This window comes from Symphalangus syndactylus, chromosome 8 (genome assembly GCF_028878055.3).
Source record: "Symphalangus syndactylus isolate Jambi chromosome 8, NHGRI_mSymSyn1-v2.1_pri, whole genome shotgun sequence".
Taxonomy (NCBI): Eukaryota; Metazoa; Chordata; class Mammalia; order Primates; family Hylobatidae; genus Symphalangus; species Symphalangus syndactylus.
The window spans coordinates 51,845,339-51,870,560 of NC_072430.2; the positions used below are offsets into that span (position 1 = coordinate 51,845,339).

General features: G+C 45.2%; 1 protein-coding gene across 16 annotated transcripts in view; it reads right to left on the reverse strand.

The window, feature by feature from the left end:
- The window catches only part of FUT8 (fucosyltransferase 8), a 464,407-nt gene that overhangs the window by 429,081 nt on the left and 10,104 nt on the right, over positions 1-25,222 (reverse strand). The gene's annotated exons all lie outside the window — the stretch shown is intronic.

The window sequence follows — 25,222 nt, forward strand, 5'->3', positions numbered from 1 at the left end:
ATTATTAGCTCTATTTTATAGATGAGGAAACAGAAGCTAGAGAAGGCTAAGTGACTTGCTTAGTAATACGCAAGTCACATAGAGCTAGTAAATGGCGGAGCTGAAATATGAACCCATATCTCTGTGACTCCTTTTTCCCCCGGGCTATGTAGCCTGTCAGTGTGAACATAGTCTCTCTCCTCTCCTCCCGACTGGCCCCTGTACGTGTGTGTGTGTCTGTCTCCAGCTCGACCTCCACCTGTCTCCCTGTCTCTGTTTCTCTCTCATCTATGGGTAGGTTCCCACCACTTCCTTTCCTGAAGTCCATGCCTTGTGTGCCTTCCTACTGAAATGTGCTTCACCAGTGAGGCCTCCTGACCCTTCTGCATTGTCACAAGCTGGCCTGGATGATTTTTCTCACCTCACCCAGTCTAGTTTGCTCTCTACCTTCCAAACCCAGCAGGTACTTGAAAAGTAGTGGTCATCTGCTGTTAGTAAAAGCTCCAAGTAAGAAAAATGAAAGCTAAACTAGGAGCAGAACCAAAAGGAAGTTAAGAGATAAGAACCAAACCTGGTTTCTTGGCAGGGCCCTTAGGGAAAGAATGACCCAAGGTCAGTCAAACCTGGACCCTAAAGCAGGAAGGGCCTCTGGCCTTTTCACTCAGCAAGATGCTCAGGGGACAACCCAGAACATAGTGACTCTGGCTGAGGATGCTGTTTCATTCCCCAGGGACTTGTAAGGCCTAACAACCACCACCCTCCTCCCGCTCCTCCTCACCAAATGCATTTATTAAACAGCCTAATTATTAAACAAGGCAGGTGGAAGAGAAAGGTGGGAAATTGGAGGGTTGAATCAAGCTTTTTAAAAAGCTAGAAAAATGACTCACTTTGTGTAACCTCTCATTTGGAGAAAAAAGTGGATGTTCCTAATCCAGCCACGTACATTTTTAGACCTGTAGGGGAGAGATAGGGAAACAGACCATTTTTTCTCTCAGTCACAACTACTGTGAGCTCAGAGCTGAACTGCCAGGCCTCTAGAATAAATTCAGAGGATTTATTCTTCCAACAAGGGCCAGAAAACTGACAGAATCACAGGCAAGAATAATATCTGTTCAAGTCAATGTTTAGAATATTAGAAGTGTGAAGACATTTTATTAGCAAATCCACCAGATTTTCTCCTTAAGGTAAGAAATTGTGCTCTATTTTTTTCTCCTTCCTTTTTCTTTCTTTCTTTCTCTTTTTCTTTCTTTCTCTTTCTCTCTCTCTCTTTCAGACGGAGTCTCACTCTATTGCCCAGGCAATCTCAGCTCACTGCAACCTCCACCTCCTAGGTTCAAGTGATTCTGTCTCAGCCTCCCGAGTAGCTGGGATTACAGGCATGCGCCACCATGCCCGGCTAATTTTTGTATTTTTAGTACAGAGAAGGTTTCATCATGTTGTCCAGGCTGGTCTCAAACTTCTGACCTCAGGTGATCCGCCCACTTTGGCATCCCAAAGTGCTGGGATTACAGGCATGAGCCACCACGCCCAGCTATTTAGTTTTAAATCCTGGGATGGAGCCCAGTGTCTGACACAGGGAGATGCTCAATAAATGTTTGCTAGGGCCAGGCATGGTGGCTCATGCCTGTAATACCAGCACTTCAGAAGGCCAAGGCAGGAGAATCATTTGAGCCCAAGAGTCTGAGACCAGCCTGGGCAACATAGCAAGATCCCCATCTCTACAAAAAAAAAATTTAAAACAATTATATTGAAAAGTTTACTAGGATAAAATTGAAGGCAAGAGCTGAGTCTTGTACAATTTTGTATTCCATTCAGTGCCCAGCACTAAGTGAATGAATGCCTGCAGGCATTAATGAATGACAAATGCACCTTTTGATTTGCCTTTGAAGGAAAGCATGTGCCTTTGCAAGCAGTGGTATCATCTTCCTAATTATCCAAGAAGTCTGTGTTCTCTTCTTAATTTCATTTTGATTTTGTTCCCTTAAGATGACAGAGATTTTGCTAAACGAATCTGGCTACTAAAGAGAAACAGTTCTGCTGGTTTTTCTTCCTCCTCATGTAGTGTCAAACAGTCCTGAACTTCTGGATCTGTCAAGGTATTTCCTATGTTCCTGTCTGGGCACAGGTCAGGATTCTCCCAGGAGCTGGTCTCATTTGCCTTCAGCTTTCCTGGTCCTCCTTCTGTCGAATCTCACCTCTCCTCCTTGTTCTTTGTTTTGCCCCAGTTGAGTTTTGATCCCTTTTGCCCAGCAGCTCCCTGCCTCTCCCAATACAGTAAATCTCATCTCTCTCAGCTTAGCACATTAGCACATTTACGTGGAAAGTATTTAATACATCTGGATCATATGGGTAGCCAAGAAAGTACCTGGTGTGTGGGGGGGAAACAGGTAGGAGCAGGGAGAGGCAAGAAGCTTTTCTCAAAAGTGTCCTGAGTGTGGCCAGGCACAGTGGCTCACACCTGTAATCCCAGCACTTTGGAAGGCCAAAGCAGGTGAATCATTTGAGGTCAAGAGTTCAAGACAAGCCTGGCCAATATGGTGAAACCCCGTCTCTACTAAAAATACAAAAATTAGCCAGGCAGTGGTGGTGCGTGCCTGTAATCCCAGCTACTTGGGAGGCTGAGGCTCGAGAATTGCTTGAGCTTGGGAGGCGGAGGTTGTGGTGAGTCGAGATCGTGCCGCTGCACTCCAGCCTGGATGACAGAGTGAGACCCTGTCTCAAAAAAAAAAAAAAAAAAAAAGAGTCCTGAGTGGAGGGATAGTAGGGATCAGTGACGGGCTTTCTTTTCACAAACAGAAACAGGTGCGAGTCACTGAAGGGGCTTCATTTGGGAGATGAAGTACATTTCATTCTATCAGTTCCCTTCACAAATACATAAAAGCTCCCTATTTTACAGCTGAGGAACTGAAACTCAGAGAGGTTAGGAGACTTCCTGACCACACCTTCAGGCTGAGCTAGGTACCCCTCCTCTAGGCTTCTCTCATGGGACCTCTGTCTTAGTGCTTATCACACTGTGATACAGTTACTTACTTCTATCTTTTTCTACTCAATTTTCTGTGCACTCACTGAAGGCAGGAAGTGTACCTTTCATTTCCATGATTCTCATGGATAAAGCCCGCAATAAATGTTTGCCAGATGAATGGCTTGCCCAAGGTCACACTGCTAATATATTGCAGAGCTGGGACCAGAACCAAGACCTCCGTCTCCCCAGATCCCATGTCCTTGCTGTTCTCCTGGGACGTTTTCTAGAAGAAAGTGAGCTGTGGGCCTATAAAGAAGCCAATCGAGCATTTGGCAGGTTAGTGAACTATATTGAGAGATTTTTTTTTTTTTTTTAACTTTCATTCTCCTTTCTTTGTGCTATTGTCAAGAATTTTAGGCAATTACTCAGAGCTGAGCCGGATGGGTCACATCTATAATCCCTGCTCCCAAAATAGCTGAATTCATCATGTCTTCAGAGGGGGAGGCTTTGCCGATGAAAGTGAGGGCTGCAAATCTCCACAGATGGCTTTCTCGCTCTCTCTCCTGCCCGCCTGCCAGGTGTGAACAAACACTTTGAAGTAATTTGGGGATGCCTGGGAGGAAATGTCAAAGGCTGTGCTTCATGGTTCTTAAAACATTGGAGAGTTCTGATCTTGTTGGTCCCGAACAACTAGGCTGGAAATCTCATGAGAAAAGGCTTGTTTCTTTTCTCATCTGGTCACACACATTGATGATGGTGGGTCCGTTCTTGTCAACCACAAGCAAGATGCTAGCACTTGACTTGGATAATGTGAATGCGGCCAGACACTGAGAAGAAAGAGGTGCCAGGCCTGCACTGCCGCTGACAGTAGAAGGGATTGCCTGGTTTCAAAGGAAAACCCAGAATAGAAAGGCAGCAGAGACAAGGGGTCCTGAGAACTGTATCTGTAGTGGTCAAGAGTCCAGGCTCTGGGGCTAGATCTGCCTGGGTTCCGAGCTTGGTTCTACCACCTCCTAGTTATCTTACCTTGGGCAAGTGACTTAACATTGCTGTGCTTAAATCCTCATGTGCCAAAAGTCATGAACATCAATGAGCTAATTCACGAAGTTTCATCCCTCTCCATTTGCCCTTCCAGTTCCATTCTCTATCCATGTCTTCATCCCTGCTCTGTGCCCTAAGAGACCAGCCTCTAAGACTGTATCACCCAGTGTCCTTTGCCCTCTGGCTTCTAGTTGGATTCATCCAAAGGAGCTACTGGCAGAAGACATTGGCTGCTCAGAAGGATAAGAAAGAGCCCAGGGTGTTTAATCCCCTGGCTTTCACAATGCTAGGTCTCCATTTCAACAGAGGCTGTATACTTCTACCTCCATCCCCAGCCACTGTCAGGCAGCCCTCTCCCTCAAAGAAGCTCCATAATGGTCCCATTATCTCTGCTCTCTCCTCTTATCCTTTCAGACCTAGGGACGCTAATGGCCTCAGCATTCCTTTTTGGGCACCCTAACCCTATGCACACTTCTGCACATAGTCCCTATGTTAAATTCTCTTCACTTTACCATTTGAGTGTCCCATTTGTCTTCTTTCAGCACCTTGACTAATGTGCCTGATGCATAATAAGTATTCAATACAATTTTTCTTTTTTTTTTTCTTTAAGACGGAGTCTCACTCTGTCACCCAGGCTGGAGTGCAGTGGCGCAATCTCGGCTCACTGCAAGCTCCGCCTCCCGGGTTCACGCCATTCTCCTGCCTCAGCCTCTCCGAGTAGCTGGGACTACAGGCGCCCGCCACCACGCCCGGCTAATTTTTTTGTATTTTTAGCAGAGACGGGGTTTCACCGTGTTAGCCAGGATGGTCTTGATCTCCTGACCTCGTGATCCGCCCGCCTCGGCCTCCCAAAGTGCTGGGATTACAAGCGTGAGCCACCGCACCAGGCCAATTTTTCTATTTATCTTCCTTCTTCTCCTTCTATTCTTTCATTATCCTCATCATCTTTTTAATCCTTGTTTGTTTGTTTGTTTTGAGATGGAGTCTTAATTTGTCGCCCAGGCTGGAGTGCAGTGGCACAATCTTGGCTCACTGCAACCTCTGCCTCCCAGGTTCAAGCGATTCTCCTGCCTCAGCCTCCCAAGTAGCTGGGACTACAGGTGCCTGCCACCACACTTGGCTAATTTTTGTATTTTTAATAGAAACGGGGTCTCATTATGTTGGTCAGGCTGGTCTTGAACTCCTGACCTCAAGCAATCCACCTGCCTTGGTCTCCCAAATTGCTAGGATTACCGGCATGAGCCACTGGGCCTGGCCCTTAATCCTTTTTATTATCAGCTTAATATTAAGCAGAAGAGCTGGGGGAGATTGTATTTGTTTTCTACTGTTGCACAAGTTGCACAACTTAGAGCTTAAAACAACACACATTTATTATTTCACCATTTCTGTGGCTCAGCTGGGTTCTCTGCTTTCAGAATCTCACTAGTCAGGGCATTGGCTAGGGGGCTGCAGTCTCATCAGAAGCTTGGCTGGGGAAGGATATATTACCAAGATCCCTCTGGTTGTTGGTAGAATTCATCTCTTTGCAGCTATAGGACTGAGATCTCAGTTTACTTGCTGGCTACGGTCAGCTCTTAGGGGCTGCCTACTGTTCATTGCCATGTGGCCCTCTCTGTTAGGTCCTCTCACCACATGGCAGCATATATCCTCAAGGCTGACAATGAGGAGAGTTTCTCTGACTTAGGGAGGTCCTAGTCACTCTTTAAAGGGCTTTCTCCTGACTAAACCAGGCCTGCCCAGGATAATCTCCCTTTTTATGAACTCAGAATGAACTGATTTGAGACCTTAGTTACAATGCAAAATCCCTTTGCCTTGCCATGTGATGTAACCTAATTAAGGGACTGACACCCCTTTACCTTTGGAAGTCACAGGTTCTACTTGTGGTTTAAGGGGAGGGGGTTACACAGAGGTGTGGGCACGAGAAGATGGGAAATCATCGGTGGTCATCTTAGGGTCTGTCTGCCACAGAGGTCTCATCAGAAGGTGGGGCAATACTCACTCAGCAGCTTTTTTGATAGTTTTTCACAGAGATCAGGAAGGGGTTCTTGCCAGCAGGAAAGGACAGGGACCAACACAAACTGAGCACTTGCTCTGGGCTCTGCATTATGCCCTCCACTTTCTCCTTTGGTCCTCTAACATCCCTGTGAGTGTCCACTATTATCTCTGCCTTCTGAATGAGGAGGCTGAAGAGCAAAGAGGTTGAAGCAATTCATGCAAGGCTGCACAGATGCCCCCTCTTCTTTTTTTTTTTTTTTTTTTTTTGAGACAGAGTTTCACTCTTGTTGCCCAGGCTGGAGTGCAATGGTGCGATCTCAGCTCACTGCACCCTCTGCCTCCTGGGTTCAAGTGATTCTCCTGCTTCAGCCTCCCAAGTAGCTGGGATTACAGGCATGTGCCACCATGCCTGGCTAATTTTGTATTTTTAGTAGAGACAGGGTTTCTCCATGTCAGTCAGGCTGGTCTCGAACTCCTGACCTCAGGTGATCCACCCGCCTCAGCCTCCCAAAGTGCTAGGATTACAGGTGTGAGCCAAAGCGCCTTGCTGCCCCCTCTTAAATTCTTAAGATTCTCAGCTGACCAATATGGTGAAACCCCTTCTCTACTAAAAATACAAAAATTAGCAGGGCATGGTGATGTGCGCCTGTAGTCCCAGCTACTCAGGAGGCTGAGACACGAAAATTGCTTGAACCTGGGAGGTGGAGGTTGCAGTGAGCTGAGATCGTGACACTGCACTCCAGCCTGGGCGACAGAGTGAGACTGTGTTAAAAAAAAAAAAAAAAAAAAAAAAATTCTTAAGGTTTTCAACAGGAAATAACAAAAGTTGTAGAGGTCAATGTTTGAGAACTAAAAGGGCCTCTCCATGTGCATTCTTCTTTTCCATAGAGTTGGCATCTTTGATTTCAGGAGAGGGGAATACAGATTTTTTTTTTTTTTTTTCCCAGAAAGAATTTGCTGGCTGGGTGTGGTGGCTCACGCCTGTAATCCTAGCACTTTGGGAAGCCAGGGTGGGCTGATGGCTTTGAGCTCAGGAGTTCATGACCAGTCTGGGCAACATGGCGAAACCACATTTCTACAAAAATTAGCCGGGCATGGTGGCTTGTGCTTGTGGTTCCAATTACTTGGGAGACTGAGGCTGGAGGATCACTTGAACCCAGGAAGTAGAGGTTGCAGTGAGCTGAGATCATGCCACTGCACACCAGCCTGGGCAACAGAGACCCTGCCTCAAAAAATAAGAAGAATTTGCTAACACATAGCACAAACACTTAAGAACTGTACCTGGAAAATACAGTTAAAATTCTCAATGGATGAAAAAGCCACCACCCTTATTATTTGTCAATGAACACTTCACTTCTGTTCCGGATACGTATGAAAACAATCACAATTTACTATGCTCATAGTGCTTTCAACTTTTTAAAGCAAATTCACATGTATTCTGAAGCTTTGTGCTTTTTTCCCTTTTAACTGGACCTGGAAACTCCCCAAAAGTATAAACATTTAGCTTCAGAAGCTTTGGGAATGGCATTACTGTTTCAAGGGGTAAAAAACCTAACTTTCCACCAATGCCAAGAACTTGCAAGAGGTGTCTCTTAGGTTGAGTATAGTATGCCCATTAGGAAAGTATTTACTGGCCACTGTAGCCAGTCCCTAATGTGGAGCCTGCTGCACAGAAGGCACGTTATACAAATTTGTGGAATGACTAAAGTAATGAATGTATTTTCCGTTTCCTTGCCTTTTTCTTATTTCCCATGAACGTTTTCTCATTTTTTCATTGTTTCTTTTAATTTAAAAAGTACTCTAGGCAGGGCGTGGTGGCTCACGCCTGTAATCCCAGCACTTTGGGAGGCCGAGGTGGGCAGATCATGAGGTCAGGAGATCGAGACCATCCTGGCTAACACGATGAAACCCTGTCTCTACTAAAAATACCAAAAAAAATTAGCCGGGCGTGGTGGTGGGCACCTGTAGTCTCAGCTACTTGGGAGGCTGAGGCAGGAGAATGGCATGAACCCGGGAGGCAGAACTTGCAGTGAGCCGAGATTGCGCCACTGCACTCCAGCAGTGAGACTCTGTCTCAAAAAAAAAAGTACTCTATAGGCTCATTGTAAAAGCAAAACAAAACAAAACTCAAAAATGTATATACTAAAAAATGAAAATTCACGCTGGGCATGGTGGCTCACGCCTGTAATCCCAGCACTTTGGAAGGCCAAGATGGGCAGATCACAAGGTCAGGAGTTCGAGACCAGCCTGGCCAATATGATGAAACCCCATCTTTACTAAAAATACAAAAATTAGCTGGGCATGGTGGCGGGCACCTGTAGTCCCAGCTACTTGGGAGGCTGAGGCAGGAGAATCGCTTGAACCCGGAAGGTAGAGGTTGCGGTGAGCCAAGATGGCACCACTGCACTCCAGCCTGGGCAACAGAGCAAGACTCCATCTCAAAAAATATATTAAAAAAATTTTAAAAATAAAAATGAAAATTCACATCCTTCAGCCTTTTTTTTTTTTTTTAAGAGATAACCACTACGGACAATTTGATGTATCATTTGTATTGCTAAAATGGAAGCATTTGATATCTAATTATTTGCTCCTTAGTCCATCTTGTAGCATGGATGCCTCGTTTCTCTTAATGTCCTCTTTCTATTTGTTAGCATGTGTAGCAGACATCGTCTGTGTTATGTGCATATCCTCTTAGGAACTCTTGTCATTTCCACCTATAACAGCCTGACTTCCAATGGCCAGTGCCTCCATCGTGTTTGTATTAGTGTATTTTCACACTGCTATAGAGAACTATCTGAGATAAACAAAAGAGGTTCACAGTTCTGCAGGGCTGGGGAGGCCTCAGGAAACTTACAATCGTGGCGGCAGGAGACAGAGAGAGTGACAGAGTCGGTAGCAAGGAGGGAGCACCAGAGACTTATCAAAACAACCAGATCTCAGGAGAACTCTATCAGGAGAACAGTAAGGGGGAAGTCTGCCCTCACGACTCAATCACCCCCCACCAGGCCACACTCCAATCTCAGATTACAATTCGAGATGGGATTTGGCTGGGGACACAAAGCCAAACCATATCATCGTTAGTTGGCTCCCTCCAGCCGCTGAAATTAGTTTGCCAACGGATGGTTGGCTGGAAGTACTTGGGAATGAATGGTCCTCTGGGAGACAGCCTTTAGCCAATGACTAAAAGTTGTAGGAGTATAACTACTCCTGCTCTCTGACCCCATAGCTAGGTTAATTCTGAGGCATGTGCTTTGTACTGTTTTTGGAGTTTCCCTAAAAGATTAAACTCTAGTTGCTTATCTTTATAACTGGTTTAATAACACACCCTTCATTGGTTTTCTGCCCTTCCCTGTATCACTTCCTCATTTCCCTACTTACACTTTCCAAACATCCTGCACTTGAATCCTACTTACAAAGTCTGATTCTGAGAGAACATAAATTAAACGGCATGGATATGCTGTAGTTAATTTCATCATTTCTTATTAATGGCCATTTTTAGGTTGCTTCTGATTTTCAACAAAAATAACACTGCAATAAAATCTTCATCCATGTTGCCTAAAAAATGTGCACATATTCCTGAATTTTAATTGCTAGGTCAAAGGGAACAAATATTTGGTATTTAAGAGATACTGCCAAACTGGATCCTCAAATGGTTTTATTAATAACATCCTTACCAACAGTTTATTAGAGGGTACTTTACCCCACCTCTTGCCGACACCAGGTATTAGAAATATTTTAAATATTTCTCTGATCAATTAAACAAAAATAGATGTACTCTAATTGGGCTTGTTGTAGCACATTTTAATTTGCATTTCTCAGATTAATTAGGATAAACATTGCAGCATTTCAGGTAGTTATCAGATGATAGGACGAGAACACACACCCAACGCAGAAAAAATTAAGGTCTGGATTTAAGTAGCTGACAATATAAAATCTTATCAGCAGTGAAGTGGCTGCGTGGAGCAAAGGTGGATGTCTCCAAGCAGCTTTCCCTGGTCCCCAGGCCTCAGGGTGGGGCACACTGTGCACCCAAAGGGAGTCAAAGCAAATGTGGAAAAGTTCAAGTCTTTTTATGCTTTAATCTCACTATACCCAGGGTTTTTACCGCCTTTTAAGAAGACCTTTATACACACAAGCCATGTTTCTGTCTACAGGGATGTTATCAACCTTGTGTTCTCCTGGCTCTTGAAATTAACATGTCCAGCTGTCCTTGAACAATAACTCCGCCTGTACCTTTCCAACTTTCTGGAAAGCACATTTCCCTGAAGACCATCCTTTGCCTATGATTTTATTTTTATGTTTACTTTTTAGAGGCAAAGAGAATGTAGCCTGTGATTTAATACTCTTGTTTGGATGGTTCTAAAGCTGAGTGTAATCTGAAAACCACAGCTAAAAATCTATTTCCCTAAAATCATCTGTTCATATGCCCAGTGAAAATCTGTATTTCCTATGTGATTGGCCAGTTCATATTCTTTGTCCATTTTTTTAATTGAATTTTTTTTTTTTATATTTATTCTTTGAAAAAAAAAATTTTTTTTTTTTGAGATGGATTGTTGCTCTTGTTGCCCAGGCTGGAGTGCAGTGGCACGATCTCAGCTCACTGCAACCTCTGCCACCTGGGTTCAAGCAATTTTCCCACCTCAGCCTCCTGAGTAGCTGGGATTACAGGTGCCCACCACCACGTCTGGTTAATTTTGTATTTTTAGTAGAGAGAAGGTTTCACCATGTTGGCTAGGCTGGTCTCAAACTCCTGACCTCAGTTGATCCACCCGCCTCAGTCTCCCAAAGTGCTGGGATTACAGGCATCAGCCATTGTGCCCGGGCAATTTTTTTTTTTATATGTTGTGGGTATTAACCCTTTGCTTGTTATAAATGTTGCAAATATTTCCTCTTAATCTGTTGCTTGTCATTTGCTGCTGTTTACAGTGGTTTTTCATTTTTATTCAATCATATCAGTAGATCTTTTCATTTATGATTTGGGTTTTGTTTCTTGCTTTGGAAGGTCTTTCATCCCTCCTCAAAAATCATAAAAATAATCTCCTACTTTTTTCTGCTAGCACTTTATAGCTTTGTGGGTTTTTTTGTTGTTGTTGTTTGTTTGTTTTGTTTCTTACACTTAGCTCTTTAATCCATCCAGAATGTGTTTTTGTGGACGATGTGAAGAAATCTACCCAGGGAATTTTATCATTTTTGCTGCCACTATAAGTGAGGTATTTTTCCTGTCACATTTTCTGAGTGGTTATTGCCAGTATATAGGCTACACATTTACTTTGAAGGTACAATTTTATCATCTCCCACTGTCTCATCTCAGCAGGAACTGGATATTTGTGTTGAAGGAAGACCCTCTCAGACTGGTCAGTATGCCTGCTCTGTAGCCATTAAACAAATACAGCTTGAGTATCCCTGAATTGAAATGCTTGGGACCAGAAATGTTTTGGATTTTTTTTTTTCCAGATTTTGCAGTATTTACCTATATCCACAATGAGATATCATGGGGATGGGACCCAAGTCTAAATAAACATGAAATTTATTTATGTTTTATCTATACCGTATGTACATAGCCTGAAGGTAATTTTATACAATATTTTTAATAATTTTGTGCTTGGGCCAGGCCCAGTGGCACACACCTGTAATCCCAGTGCTTTGGGAAGTCTACGTAAGAAGATTGCTCAAGGCCAGGAATTCAAGACTGTCCTGGGCAACACAGCGAGACCCCATCGCTACAAAAAATTTAAAACAGCCAGCATATTGTACCAGCTACTTAGGAGGCTGAGGTGGGAAGATCCCTTGAATGTAGGAGTTTAAGGTGAGCTATGATTTTGTCACTGTGCTCCAGCCTGGGTGACAGAACAGGACACTGTCTCTAAAAAAATAATAGTAATAATAACTTTGTGTTGAAAAAAACTTTGCATACACTGAACCATCAGAAAGCAAAGGTGTCATTATCGCAGCCACGTATGTGGACAACCTGTAGTTATTTGGCATCACCATAACTCCTGACTGAATTTATGTGCTACCAATAAACAATCATTTCCCTGTTTTTGGTTTTTGTTTTTGAAACAGAGTCTCACTGTGTTGCCCAGGCTGGAGTGCAGTAGTGCCATCATAGCTCACTGCAACCTCAACCTCCTGGGCTCAAACGATTCTCCCACCTCAGCCTCCTGAGTAGCGAGGACTACAGGTGCAAATCACCATGCCCAGCTGACTTTAAAATTTTTTTGTAGAGATGGAGTCTTACCATAGTGTCCAGGTTGGTCCTGAACTTTTGGCCTCAAGTGATCCTCCTATCTCAGCTTCCCAAAGTGCCAGGATTACAGGTGTGAGCTGCCATCCATGGCCAGCAATAATTTCCTAACATTTACTTACACATAAGTACTTAAAAGTAAAAAATACTGTAGCATTAATTAAAAAAAAAAAAAAAAAAAGGCCAGGCACCGTGGCTCATGCCTGTAATCCCAGCACTTTGGGAGGCTGAGGCGGGTGGATCACAAGGTCAGGAGATCAAGACCATCCTGGCTTAACACGGTGAAACTGTGTCTCTACTAAAAATACAAAAAATTAGCCGGGCGTGGTGGCGGGCGCCTGTAGTCCCAGCTACTCGGGAGGCTGAGGCAGGACAATGGTGTGAACCCAGGAGGCAGAGCTTTCAGTGAGCCGAGATTGCACCACTGCACTCCAGCCTGGGCGACAGAGCGAGACTCTGTCTCAAAAAAAAAAAAAAAAAAAAACACAAGCCAGGTGTGGTGGCATGCACCTGTAGTCCTAGCTATGTGGGAGGTTGAGGCAGGAGGATCACTGGAGCCCAGGAGTTCAAGGCTGCAGTGAGCTTTGATTAAGCCACTGCACTCCAACCTGGGTGGCCCTATTTCTAAACAAACTACAAATAAAAACAAACACTAAGAACCCCACGAATTTAAACTGCATGTTGCCCGCCTGTGTTTTGACTGCAACCCATCAGGTGGGGTTAGGTGTGGAATTTTCCACTTACAGCATCATGGCAGCACTCAAATCGTTTTGGATTTTGGAGTGTTTTGAATTTCAGATTTTCAGATTAGGGATGATCACCCTGTATCTCTCTTGGCCTTTCCTTCCTCATCTGTTAAGTGGGGAAGAGGGACCAAGTACTCTTTGTGGTCCCTTCTTGCATTAATAACGCTGAGGTTTTAAATAACTTCATTCTTTCTGGCCAAAAGGTAGTTCAATTTCAAAAGGGAGAAAACTGAATCCTGGTCTCTAGTTGCTAAAGGGCACTGAGCCTCTTTACATTTGAAAATGATACCAAGAGTGGTAAAGATCGGCATCGCCTGCTCTTAGACTCAATACCTTGGCTATATTTAGCTAGAGCTAGCATCTTTGAGAATAGGACATTTGAAATGTATAGCTAAGAGTAGGGGAAAACAACCATTCAGCATTCATCTGTTGTCTTTCTGTGAAATAATGTTTCTTTCCAAGGAAAGAGCAAAGAGATGCAGCAGTGGTTTCCTGCTCCAGGAATTTCTTTTTCTAATGACCCAGCATTAGAAAGTTTGCCAGACTTGCTCTGACAGTCCAGTCTTGACCAAGGGTTACAGTAGTATGTGAGGTGATATGGTTTAGCTGTGTCCCCACCCAAATCTCATCTTGAATTGTAGTTCCCATAATCCCCACAAGTGGTGGGAGGGACCCAGTGGGAGGTAATTGAATCATGGGGATGGCTTCCCACATGCTATTCTCGTGATAGTGAGTGAGTTCTCATGATATCGGATCGTTTTATAAGGGGCTTCCCCCTTCACTGAGCTCTCAATCTTCTCCCTGCCGTCATATGTAGAAGGATGTGTTTGCTTTCCCTTCTGCCATGATTTTAAGTTTCCTGAAGCCTCCCCAGCCCTGCTGAACTGAGTCAACTAAACCATTTTCCTGGCTGGGCGCGGTGGCTCGTGCCTGTAATCCCAGCACTTTGGGAGGCCGAGGTGGGTGGATCATGAGGTCAGGAGATCGAGACCATCCTGGCTAACATGGTGAAACCCTGCGTCTAATAAAAATAAAAAAAAAAATTAGCCAGGCATGGTGGTGGGCGCCTGTAGTCCCAGCTACTCAGGAGGCTGAGGCAGGAGAATGGCGTGAACCCGGGAGGCGGAGTTTGCAGTGAGCTGAGATCACCCCACTGCACTCCAGCCTGGGCGACAGAGCGAGACTCCATCTCAAAAAAAGAAAAAAAAACAACCACTTTCCTTTATAAATTGCCCAGTCTCCAGCAGTTCTTTATAGCAGCATGAGAACAGACTAATACATGAGGCCATGTACCCGGTGCTGTTTCCCAAGTGGTTTCAACTGTAAATTCAAGAAGACATTTGATGTTTAGCTACCCAAAAGAAGCACAAGGATTCACTGAATGTGTCAGATAACCTACAATTTCTACCAAACTTCTGGGTCAGCTTTGATTTGCATTATATTGTGATCATTTACTTTTAAATATTTCAGCATAATTAATATGATATATATGTCATCTACACACTAGGAGCAGTTAATTAACATTTGGAGTCTTCTAAAAGAAATGCACTCGGCTGGGTGCGGTGGCTCACGCTTGTAATCCCAGCACTTTGGGAGGCCGAGGCGGGCAGATCACGAGGTCAGGAGATCAAGACCACGGTGAAACCCTGTCTCTACTAAAAATACAAAAAAATTAGCCGGGCATGGTGGCGGGCGCCTGTAGTCCCAGCTACTCAGAGAGGCTGAGGCAGGAGAATGGCGTGAACCCGGGAGGCGGAGCTTGCAGTGAGCCGAGAGTGCGCCACTGCACTCCAGCCTGCGCGACAGAGCGAGACTCCGTCTCAAAAAAAAAAAAAAAAAGAAGAAATGCACTCTTCAGAAATGAATAACATCTGAAAGATTATAAGCAGAACTCTAAGCAAAAAAGATCTGACCAAAGGGCGACACCACTACAACTTCAACCATCTTTATTTCATATTAACACCAGAGGGCTTGTTAGCTAGCATGATAAATGTTAGATATTAATTTTCACTGGTAAAATGAGTTGTGTTCAAGATAGGTGCATTGGCTGTAAATACTGCGTAGGTACTCTCACCTTTCCCCAAATGGATCAGTAGCTTATAGGCTTTCAGGATGGCCTAAGCCAAGGATTGAGTCTGGTCCAGTGTTAAACCACCTGCAAGTAATTCTATCACCTGATGCCAACTGGAAGTTGAGTTTAACCTTGCCAGTTTCTAGGGACAGGCCTAATAGCTACTGTAAATTTCAAGCAGTAATGAATGTACACAATATTTCAAGATAACACCAACAACAGTAAGGTGACATGAAAATATCTATAGTTTCTATTGGTGACTGTCTTAGTCTGTTTTTTGTTGCTATAAAGAAATACTTGAGGCTGGGTAATTTATAAAGAAACGTGGTTGATTTGGCTCACGATTCTGCAGGCTGTACAAGAAGCATGGCATAAGAATCTGCTTCTGGTGAGGGCTTCAGGCTGCCTCCACTCATGGTGTGAGGTAAAGGGGAGCTGGTGTTTAGAAATCATGTGGTGAGTGAGGAAGCAAGAGAGAGGGGGAAGGTGCCAGGCTCTTTCTAACCATCAGCTCTCGTAGGCACTAGCAGAGTGAGAACTCATTACCTCGAGGAGGCACCAAGCCAGTCATGAGGGATTCAGCCCCATGACCCTAAAACCTATTAGGCCCCACCTCCAACACTGGGGATCAATTTCTTTGTGGGGGTGGTGTACCAAAGAAACCATATCTAAACCATAGCAGTGATAAAGTCACCAGTTCTGCTAATACGACTGTAGTTTCTTACCTGTATTACTACTCAAGAAAACGCTAAAATCATTTAGAAGTTAGTAAAAATAAAGATTTTTTTTTTTTCATTCAAGTACATAGAGTCTCTGAATTTTATTCACTGACCTCACGGCGGGTCCGTGGACTCAGGATAAGAACTCCTGAACCGGAGTTCAAGACCAGCCTGATCAACATGGTGAACCCTATCTCTATTAAAAACACAAAAAAATTAGCTGGGCGTGGTGGCGCGTGCCTGTAATCCCAGTTACTCAGCAGGCTGAGGCAAGAGAATCACTTGAACCCGGGAGGCAGAGGTCGTAGTGAGCCGAGATTGCACCACTGTACTCCAGCCTGGGCAAGAGAGCGAGACCCTGTCTCAAAAAAAAAAAAAAAAAAAAAAAGAAAAGAAAGAAATCCTAAGCCTTACCTAGTGAATGTTTGATACTAGAGAAGCCACTCAAAAGGGCCTCATTATTAGTAATGCCCATGATGGGGACACCAATGTCTTGGCCAACAGGGTCTCTCCTGGGAATCCCAAAGCAGTCTGTAGGGCTGGGCTGCATATAGAATCTCCCCAACTGGCCAGGCATCGTGGCTCACGCCTGTAATCCCAGCAATTGGAAGGCTGAGATACACAGATCACCTGAGGTCAGGAGTTCAAGACTGGCCTGGCCAATATGGTGAAACCCCATCTCTACTAAAAATACCAAAAAAATTAGCCAAGCGTGGTGGCAGGCACCTGTAATCCCAGCTACTCAGGAGGCTGAGGTGGGAGAATCGCTTGAACCTGGGAGGTGGAGGTTGCAGTGAGCCGAGATGGCGTCACTGCACACTCTAGCCTGGGTAACAGAGCGAGACTGTCTCAAAAAAAAAAAAAAAAAAAAAAAAAAACTCCTCAATTGTGTGTACCAAGGTCCCCACAAAGACTTCACAAAAGCAGAGTCTTCATCTATGATGAGTGGTATGAGAATACAGGCAGCTACAATGGAGCATCAGTCTGGCACAAGTCAACTTCTTTATCAGCAAATCCAGTTTTTCCTAAGGAAACAGCAGAGATCTATGGCAGACTCTAACACAGACACACCTATTCACTTTACCACTAGAGCACTTTTCCCTTCCAGCTACTATATCCCCACATTTGCATAATTAAATGAGCCATTACATTGGTTTTTCCAAAACTAAGTAACCATCTGCCCTAAAGCGGTATCCATGTCTTGCCTCTTAGAAAATTCAAGACTCACTTTTGGATTCTTTTAAAAGCCTAGGTTTATTGTTGAATTTCCCTGTGTGTTTTCTCCTCTTTTCATAAACATTTCAAAGGTCTTCAGGTCAAAACTCAGTCCCACCTCAAGCATCCTGAGCTCCCTTCTCTCAGGCAGTCTCTGAAGCACGTGGCCCAGCCCTGTGATGGTGACAGCACAGAGAGATCTCCTTCCCATCAGAGTCACTGGTAGCTCTCTCCCCCTCACTAACACAGGGCCCTGATGTGGCTTTCACAAGAGTCCCAAAGCAGGAAGATGCCACTCAGGGGGCACAAGCTGGCTGGGGTGCTAGAAGGAGATAGGATCAGAGATCAAGAAAAACAGAAGAATGGCTTCCTCCACTTCCAGCTCTGTTCTCTTTTGTTCTCAGGCCAGGAGGGTGTTTAGCAACCTGAGGGGAGAGTGTCCTGGACAACTTAGTAAAAAGGAGAGAAGCCTGGGCACAGTGGCTCACACTTGTAATCCCAGCACTTTGGGAGGCCAAGGCAGGTGGATCACAAGGTCAGGAGTTCGAGACCAGCCTGGCCAATATGGTGAAACCCCGTCTCTACTAAAAATACAAAATTTAGCCGGGCATGGTGGTGGGTGCCTGCAATCCCAGCTACTCAGGAGGCTGAGGCAGAATTGCTTGAACCCAGGAGGCGGAGGTTGCAGTGAGCCGAGATCACGCCACTGTACTCCAGTCTGGGTGACACAGTGAGAGACTCCATCTCAAAAAAGAAAAAAAAAAAAAAAAAAAAGGAGAGAAAATACAGAATCAATCTAAATGCAAGTGTTATTCTCACTGGCACCTGCGTGTGGGAGGCTGGCCAGGAGAGAAGAGCTAGGTGGGAGGAAGTGGTGCAAGGCAGATGAGGAGGCCAGAGGACAGGGGAAGGGGCTGGGCAGGGTCTCTGCCTTCCTGCCCCATGGAGGCACTCACTTTATCACACTGGTGGCTAGGGATGCTGGGGTCAGGAGGGGCAGCGAAACAGGCTTGCACCTCCATGGGTGCCTCTGCCCTCATCCAGCACCCTGTGCACAGGCCGCCTGCCACTCTGGTCATGCCTACCATGGCTGGCAGGTGCTATTTATCACTGGGTCTTTTTACCTAAATGTGGCAGGGAGAGAGGATAAGGAGGGGGAACTCTTCACAGAAAAATGTCCTTTCCCTCTAGATCCACGGGCTCCTTACTCTTCACACGTCTGACTTGATCTTTTGCTTCTTCCAGATTCAGACCTTTCTTGTAAGTGGTCCCCTCCCGAGTTCCAATGTGCTCATTCTTCCAGGGGCTCGTAGTTACTGCCTTGAGGGAACCGTTTGGGTGTCAGCCACCTGACCCCAGGTTACAAGCAAAGAGGAGCCACAATTAGCCTCTATTCAAACAAAGGATTCCATCTATAGAAGCTCATTTGTTTTCCTCGCTGCAGCTGGCTGGGCTGGGGGGCTGGGAGGGGGTTTCTCTGTCACTTTTTTCTTAAACTTTTCCTTTACATCCAGGAAATGACCAATTCATTACAGTTAAAGAGTAAGTTAGGGGCCGTCCCAGCAACCAGCCAGCTCCTTGTATTTCGGGCTTTTTGTTCCATTAAAATACCAGAAGAGCTGTTTCATTCTGGCACTCCCTTTCCGGGGCTTGAAGAGAACCCAGAGGTGATTTCCAGCCATAGGTCTCCCCGTGAGCCTTGTAAACCCTCACAATCACCACCCTCCCCTTGTATCAGGAAGCTTAGGGCAAACACCTCCAGCTCTAGTGAAAGCTGGATTTCCTACCCGCCTCCCACCCCTAACTCTCCAGCCCCATCCCCAAAGTACCACTGGATTTTGGAGTCAGATGAGCCCCAGCTGTGTCCCTTCCTAGCTTCGTGCTCATGGGCAAGTCAGTTAAACTCTCTGAGCCTCAGAAGGGAATAATGATAATGGTGATACCAACTCAGAAGGTTTGCAGAGATTAAAACCCATTCGGATTTGTAAATGATGCTTAATAGACTTTAAAAGCCTATTTAAAGTTAGACAGCATCATTTCTCAGAATGGTGGGCTAGAGAGGAGCTTTGCAGATTTTTTCTTGTGTGCCTAGAATGTGAGCATCTGCAGTGGCACTTGTAACACCCCTGGCGAGGGAGTCCTAATCAAATAAGGGTGGGTCTACTTGTCATGTGTCCTTCAAGGAGTTAAATACTAAAAAGAAACGTGCAAACCTTAAGGGAACCTCAGTGCTGGACACACAGTAGGAGAAAATCTCTCTCCATTTCCTGATGGTTCTGGGTAACTGTGTGAACTTAAGAGGCTTAAGAAGACATAGGAAACAGTCACACCTGCCTCACAGATGACCTGAGTTGACAGTCACCCACAGCCCCCAAAGCTGTAGTGGCCTAGGAATGACAGCACAGAAAATCACCCCAGTTTCAGTCTGACTGGACCCCACGCCTGGTCCCTCCCACCCCATCCCCTTCTGCCCTCTTTATTCTTGTCTCTCTGAATTGACAATGGGTCAGGTCTGTCCAGGAAGGGTTAACCTTCAGGCTGTCAGCCAGGTGATTACTAAACTGGAGCCCTGATTTATATTTACTGGCACATAATTCTTTGCTTTGACAATTGTGTCTGAGTGTTTTAATGCCTGGCTGGCCCTGCTGGAGTTTGACCATGTTTTGAAAAGTGACTTCAGTGCTTGTGGTAGTAATTGGCCTGGCACCACAGGCTGGCGACATGGCAGTGTGATGGACTGGAGCAATTTGAACTCAGCAGCTGATTTATTTTCTGTGGCTTTCTGCTTCTGCTGCTTCTGGTACTGCAAAGGCATCAAGTGGTCAAAGCCGACATGGGGCCCAGGGCCTTCTATCTGGTAGGTATGCATGGCGTGTGGAGGTGGTGTTTTTCTGCTAGATGTCCTTCTACAAACGGCCAGGAATTTTCCAATGGCTCATGGTAGAAAAGGTTCCTATGCAGTGTTTGGCCTGTGATATTCCTTTGGGTTCAGAATCTACCAGGTTGACCTGAGATACGCTTTGCCAGGAGTGTAGACATAAACCCGAATGAGAACAAGCAGAGAAGATTTATGGAGAGCTCTCTATAGCGAGGGAGTCAGCCACTAGCACTTGGTTTTGGCATTTAGTCAAAGTCAGGTGGGCGAGTAGGCAAGCTTTAGAGTGAGAAAAAAAAGGGGAGGGCTTCAGGTGTCCTCTGATAGGAGGTTGTTGACATGAAAGAGCTGGAGGCAGGCTACTGAGAAGCAGGGTGCCCTATAGAATTGGTGTGGAGATCATATCTGGCTTTCTCTGGTTGGTCCTGAGTTGGAAGGAGGGCCAAAATTTAGGGAAGCTGGCAATGATTGACCAAGTCCTGACTGTTTGGGGGCTGATTGCTATAGAGGCTGTGGTTTGTCTTCCTGGGCTGGTCGTTACAGAGGCTGTGGATCAGAGTTCAGTTTTCATATATGGTCTGGCCATTGTCCGTTTGCATATTTGGTCTCTCGATGGAGACTAAATTTGAGAATCCTAGTCAGTCTGGATTATGTTGGCATGGTTAAGCTGCTACCTAGTAAAAATTTATCGCACAGATGTTTATCATAGCAGTAGTTATAATTGCAAAAAAAACATAAAACATAAAACAAGGCCGGAAACAGCCAGAATACTCAATTTTATAGAATTAAAATTAAGGTGTATCCACGTTGCGCTAAACTGTTATTTTATTTTTTATCTTTTATTTTTTATTTTTGAGACGGAGTCTCGCTCTGTCGCCCAGGCTGGAGTGCAGTGGCGCAATCTCGGCTCACTGCAAGCTCTGCCTGCCAGGTTCACGCCATTCTCCTGCCTCAGCCTCTCCGAGTAGCTGGGACTACAGGTGCCCGCCACCATGCCCGGCTAATTTTTTGTATTTTTAGTAGAGACGGGGTTTCACCGTGGCCTCGATCTCCTGACCTCGGGATCCGCCCGCCTCGGCCTCCCAAAGTGCTGGGATTACAAGTGTGAGCCACCGTGCCCGGCGCTAAACTTTTAAAGTGAAGACATTCTAATGACATTGGAAATGTTTATAAATGTGATGCAAAATGACAACTTGATTCAAAAGTCATACATACTATGTAATTTTAGGTATAAACAGAGGTTGGAGAGTCTTCCTGGCCCTTAATTTTTAGGTAAGATGTCCTCAAATACCCGTTACAGGGGTACAGGCAGTCCATTACCCCCCCGGGATTTCTGAAAACTTTCTGAAGATGCATACAATCGTCCTATGCATACAATCACCCTGGCTGTGAGATCCTGCTTCCCCAGGATTATTTAAATTCTGGAATATTGGCTCATCACCTCTCACACGCTGCCTCTAACCTATGCCATGTCAATCCAGTTGTAGAGCTCAGTTCTTTCCTTAATTTCAACAAAAACTCAGTCACCTAAGGCTTTTGCATAGAGCAGAGGTATCCAATCTTTTGGCTTCCCTGGGCCACATTGGAAGAAGAAGAATTGTCTTGGGCCACACATAAAATACACTAACACTAACAATAGCTGATGAGCTAAAAAAAACAAAACAAAACAACAACAACAACAACAACAACAAAGGGTCAGTGCATAAATCTCATAATGTTTTAAGAGAGTTTATAAATTTGTGTTGGGCCACATCCAAAGCCGTCCTGGGCCACATGCAGTCCGCAGGCCGCGGGTTAGACAAGCTTGGCATGGAGGGATTTTTATCCTGCTAGGCATACTAAAAAATCAATATTGTTAGCTGGGTGTGGTGGCTCACACCTGTAATCCCAGCACTTTGGTAGCCAAGGTGGGTGGATCACTTGAAGTTAAGCGTTTTAGACCAGTCTGGGCAACAAAGCGAGATCCTTTCTCTAGACAAAATTTATACACACACACACACACACACACACACACACATATATGGCACTCTATAGATAGAAGCTCTCTCTACATATATATTATATATTCTCTCAGTCTGTCTGTCCCTTGGCATTTTTTCCCTGTTCTGGATCCAGTCTCCCTCTATGTTCTCCAGCCACTTTGTCTTCCTTTTCTTTCCTTTCTCTTCCTCCTCTGCCCTCACCTTCTAGAGGAAACACAGATCCTTCCTAAAGGATAATAACTGCATAACATAACGCAACCAATTCATCTCTCTCCAGTTCCTGCTGCAAACTTTGCTCTCCCTCCACATATCCAAGCACTCTGCTAAAGCTTTAAAATTACCAACTGTATTTTTTTTTCTTTTTTTTTGAGACAGAGTTTCTCTCTTGTTGCCCAGGCTGGAGTGCAATGGCACGATCTCAGCTCATGGCAACCTCCGCCTCCTGGGTTCAAGTGATTCTCCTGCCTCAGCCTCCTGAGTAGCTGGGATTATAGGCATGTGCCACCATGCCTGGCTACTTTTTGTATTTTTAGTAGAGACAGGTTTTCTCCATGTTGGTCAGGCTGGTCTTGAACTCCCGACCTCAGATGATCTGTCTGCCTCAGCCTCCCAAAGTGCTGGGATTACAGGTATGAGCCCCCATGCTTGGCCACCAGTTGTATTTTTAAGGGCTACCAGGTTACATTTGCTCTGAGAAACAGGCCTTCTTTTCCTCCCAGGCCCTGTTGGGTGAATAGGGGAGGGAGTGGGTGTGGGCAGGTGTTTTGTCCAGTAACACAGAGTTGTTTGAAGATTAAAGACAGGGTACACATACAATTCCTAGCACAGGCCCTGGCACTGTGATTGCACTTGTTGCTTTATCAAACGGTATCAAAGGGGGCCTCCTCAGGTCTTCTGAGTTTCTAAGCCTTATCAGCGTTTTGCATATCAGACGCCAGCTCTGCAGATAACTCCTTCCTTACTGGCTTCTGTGCAATTTTTCCTCTAATCTGTTCTTAAAGGGTAGAACTTTCTACCCCTGCTTTTTACCAAATAATATTAATCAGTTTTGTTTTTCTAATGTTTATCTAAGAAGTCCTTAATTTTGTAAATCTTGGTATTAATTTTCAGTTGATCAAATCTGAAAGGCCTAAGAAAGTTAATGCTTTTAGATTTTACTGTCAAATTTTTCCCTTTTAAAAGTAATGAGGCTTTGGGCTGGAAACAAGCTGTCTTTAGCTGGGAGCTCAGACATGTCTGGTCTTGGGTATAGGGCCAGTGGAGAACCCTGTCAGGAGCCTTTTTTTGTATGAGGGACCTGGAAGCCACCAGAAAAGAACTCTTTCTACGAGAGTGAGAGGCTGGGTGGGTTGGCTCAGATCTGTAATCCCAGCACCTTGGGAGGCTGATGTGGGAGAATCACTGAGGCCAGGAGTTTGAGGTCAGCCTGGACAACATAGTGAGACCCTGTCTCTACAAAAATAAAGATTAAAAAAAAAATAGCTTGGCACGGCGAACGTGCCTGCAGCCCCAGCTACTCAGGAGGCTGAGGTGGGAGGTCTCCAGAGATTTTTCTTTCTAAAAACATATTTATTTATTTATTTAGAGACAGGGTCTTGCTATATTGCCCAGGTGGCTATTGACAGGCATAATGATAGTGTACTACAGTCTCAAACTCCTGGGCTAAGAGGACTTACTGGTGAACATATCTGAGACACCCCGATGACTTACAGAAATGTCTGAGGGGAACCCTGAGGAATCTACAAAGACTTTTTTCTTTTCTTGCCTTTTTTTTTTTTTGGATGCAGTTTCGCTCTTGTCACCCAGGCTGGAGTACAATGGCACGATCTCGTCTCACTGCAGCCTCCACCTCCCGGGTTCAAGCAATTCTCCTGCCTCAGCCTCCTGAGTAGCTGGGATTACAGGCTTGTGCCACCATGCCCAGCTATTGTTTGTATTTTTAGTAGAGACAGGGTTTCACCATGTTGGCCAGGCTAGTCTCAAACTCCTGACCTCAGGTGACCCACCTACCTTGGCCTCCCAAAGTGTTGGGATTACAGGCGTGAGCCACCATGCCCGGCCCCAAGAGATCTTTTCTTTTTAAAAATTTATTTATTTATTTATTTATTTAGAGACAGGGTCTTGCTATATTGCCCACGTGGCTACTGACAGGCATAATGATAGTGTACTGCAGCCCCAAACTCCCAGGCTCAAGCCATCCTCCTGCCTCAGCCTCCTGAGTAGCTGGGACAACAGGCGTGTGCAACCAGGCCGAGCTCCAGGGATTTTTCTGATACAGGGCGGAGCCATAGCTAGCTGCAATGTACTGAGCCAGGAGTTCAAGTCTGCAATGAGCTATGCTTACACCACTGCACTCTACCCTGGGCAACAGAGCAAGACCCTGTCTCTAAAAATAAATAAATAAGAGAGAGAAACTGAAAAACACTAGTTGGTAATAATGCCCTTGGCTTCTGGTGGGGGGAAGGAGTGGTTTCAAGTAACTGCTGAGTGTATGTCTCTCCAGTTGTTTCCCACCCAGCATCCCATGGCTGTGATTAAGTCCTAATCACATAGGATAGGATAGGAGGCTTAGGTGATAGACAGCTGATGTAGACACAGTCACACAAAATTTCTTTGAGATATTGAGGACACACAGACAGTACTGTGGGGACAAGCAGAAGCAAGTATGGTTCAGGGATATTCCTCAATGTGCAGATCCACGTGGGACCTGTGAAATAGGAGCCACCAAGGAACACTTCCTGCTTCAGAGGGTAGAGTCTCAGCTAGGAGGCTCTCCGAGGTGGCCTAGGAGACAGGCACAAGGCAGCTGCAATGGGGGATGGTGGTACCTTTGGTGAATACCTTAAGCTTTAGAGAGTGGCAGTTGCAGCGGCCTCAGTGCTGCTGACTCAGTGTTGACATCGTTGGCTTTAAGCAGGAGGCAGCATTATTTGCTCAGATATTAGCACCCTACATGGCAGGCACTGCAAAACGGTAGGCGAGAGCTCAGAGTCAGACAAGACCAAAAGAAAGCAGAGTAGAGGAGGGGGAGGTTGGTGGAGAATCCAAGATAAATGTGAGATTTGGTAGCTAAGAAGACTTACTGGTGAACATACCTGAGGCACCCCTGAAGACTTACAGAAATGTCTGAGGGGAACCCTGAGGAACAAAAAGGCCTCCAGAGATTTTTCTTTTTGAAAATGTATTTATTTATTTAGAGACAGGGTCTTGCTATATTGTCCAGGTGGCTATTGACAGGCACGATGATAGTGTACTACAGCCTCAAACTCCTGGGCTCAAGCCATCCTCCTGCCTCAGCCTCCTAAGTATCTGGGACTACAGGTGTGTGTGACCAGGCTGGGCTGCAAGGATTTTTGTGATATAGGGCAGAGCCATAGCTAGCTTCAATATACT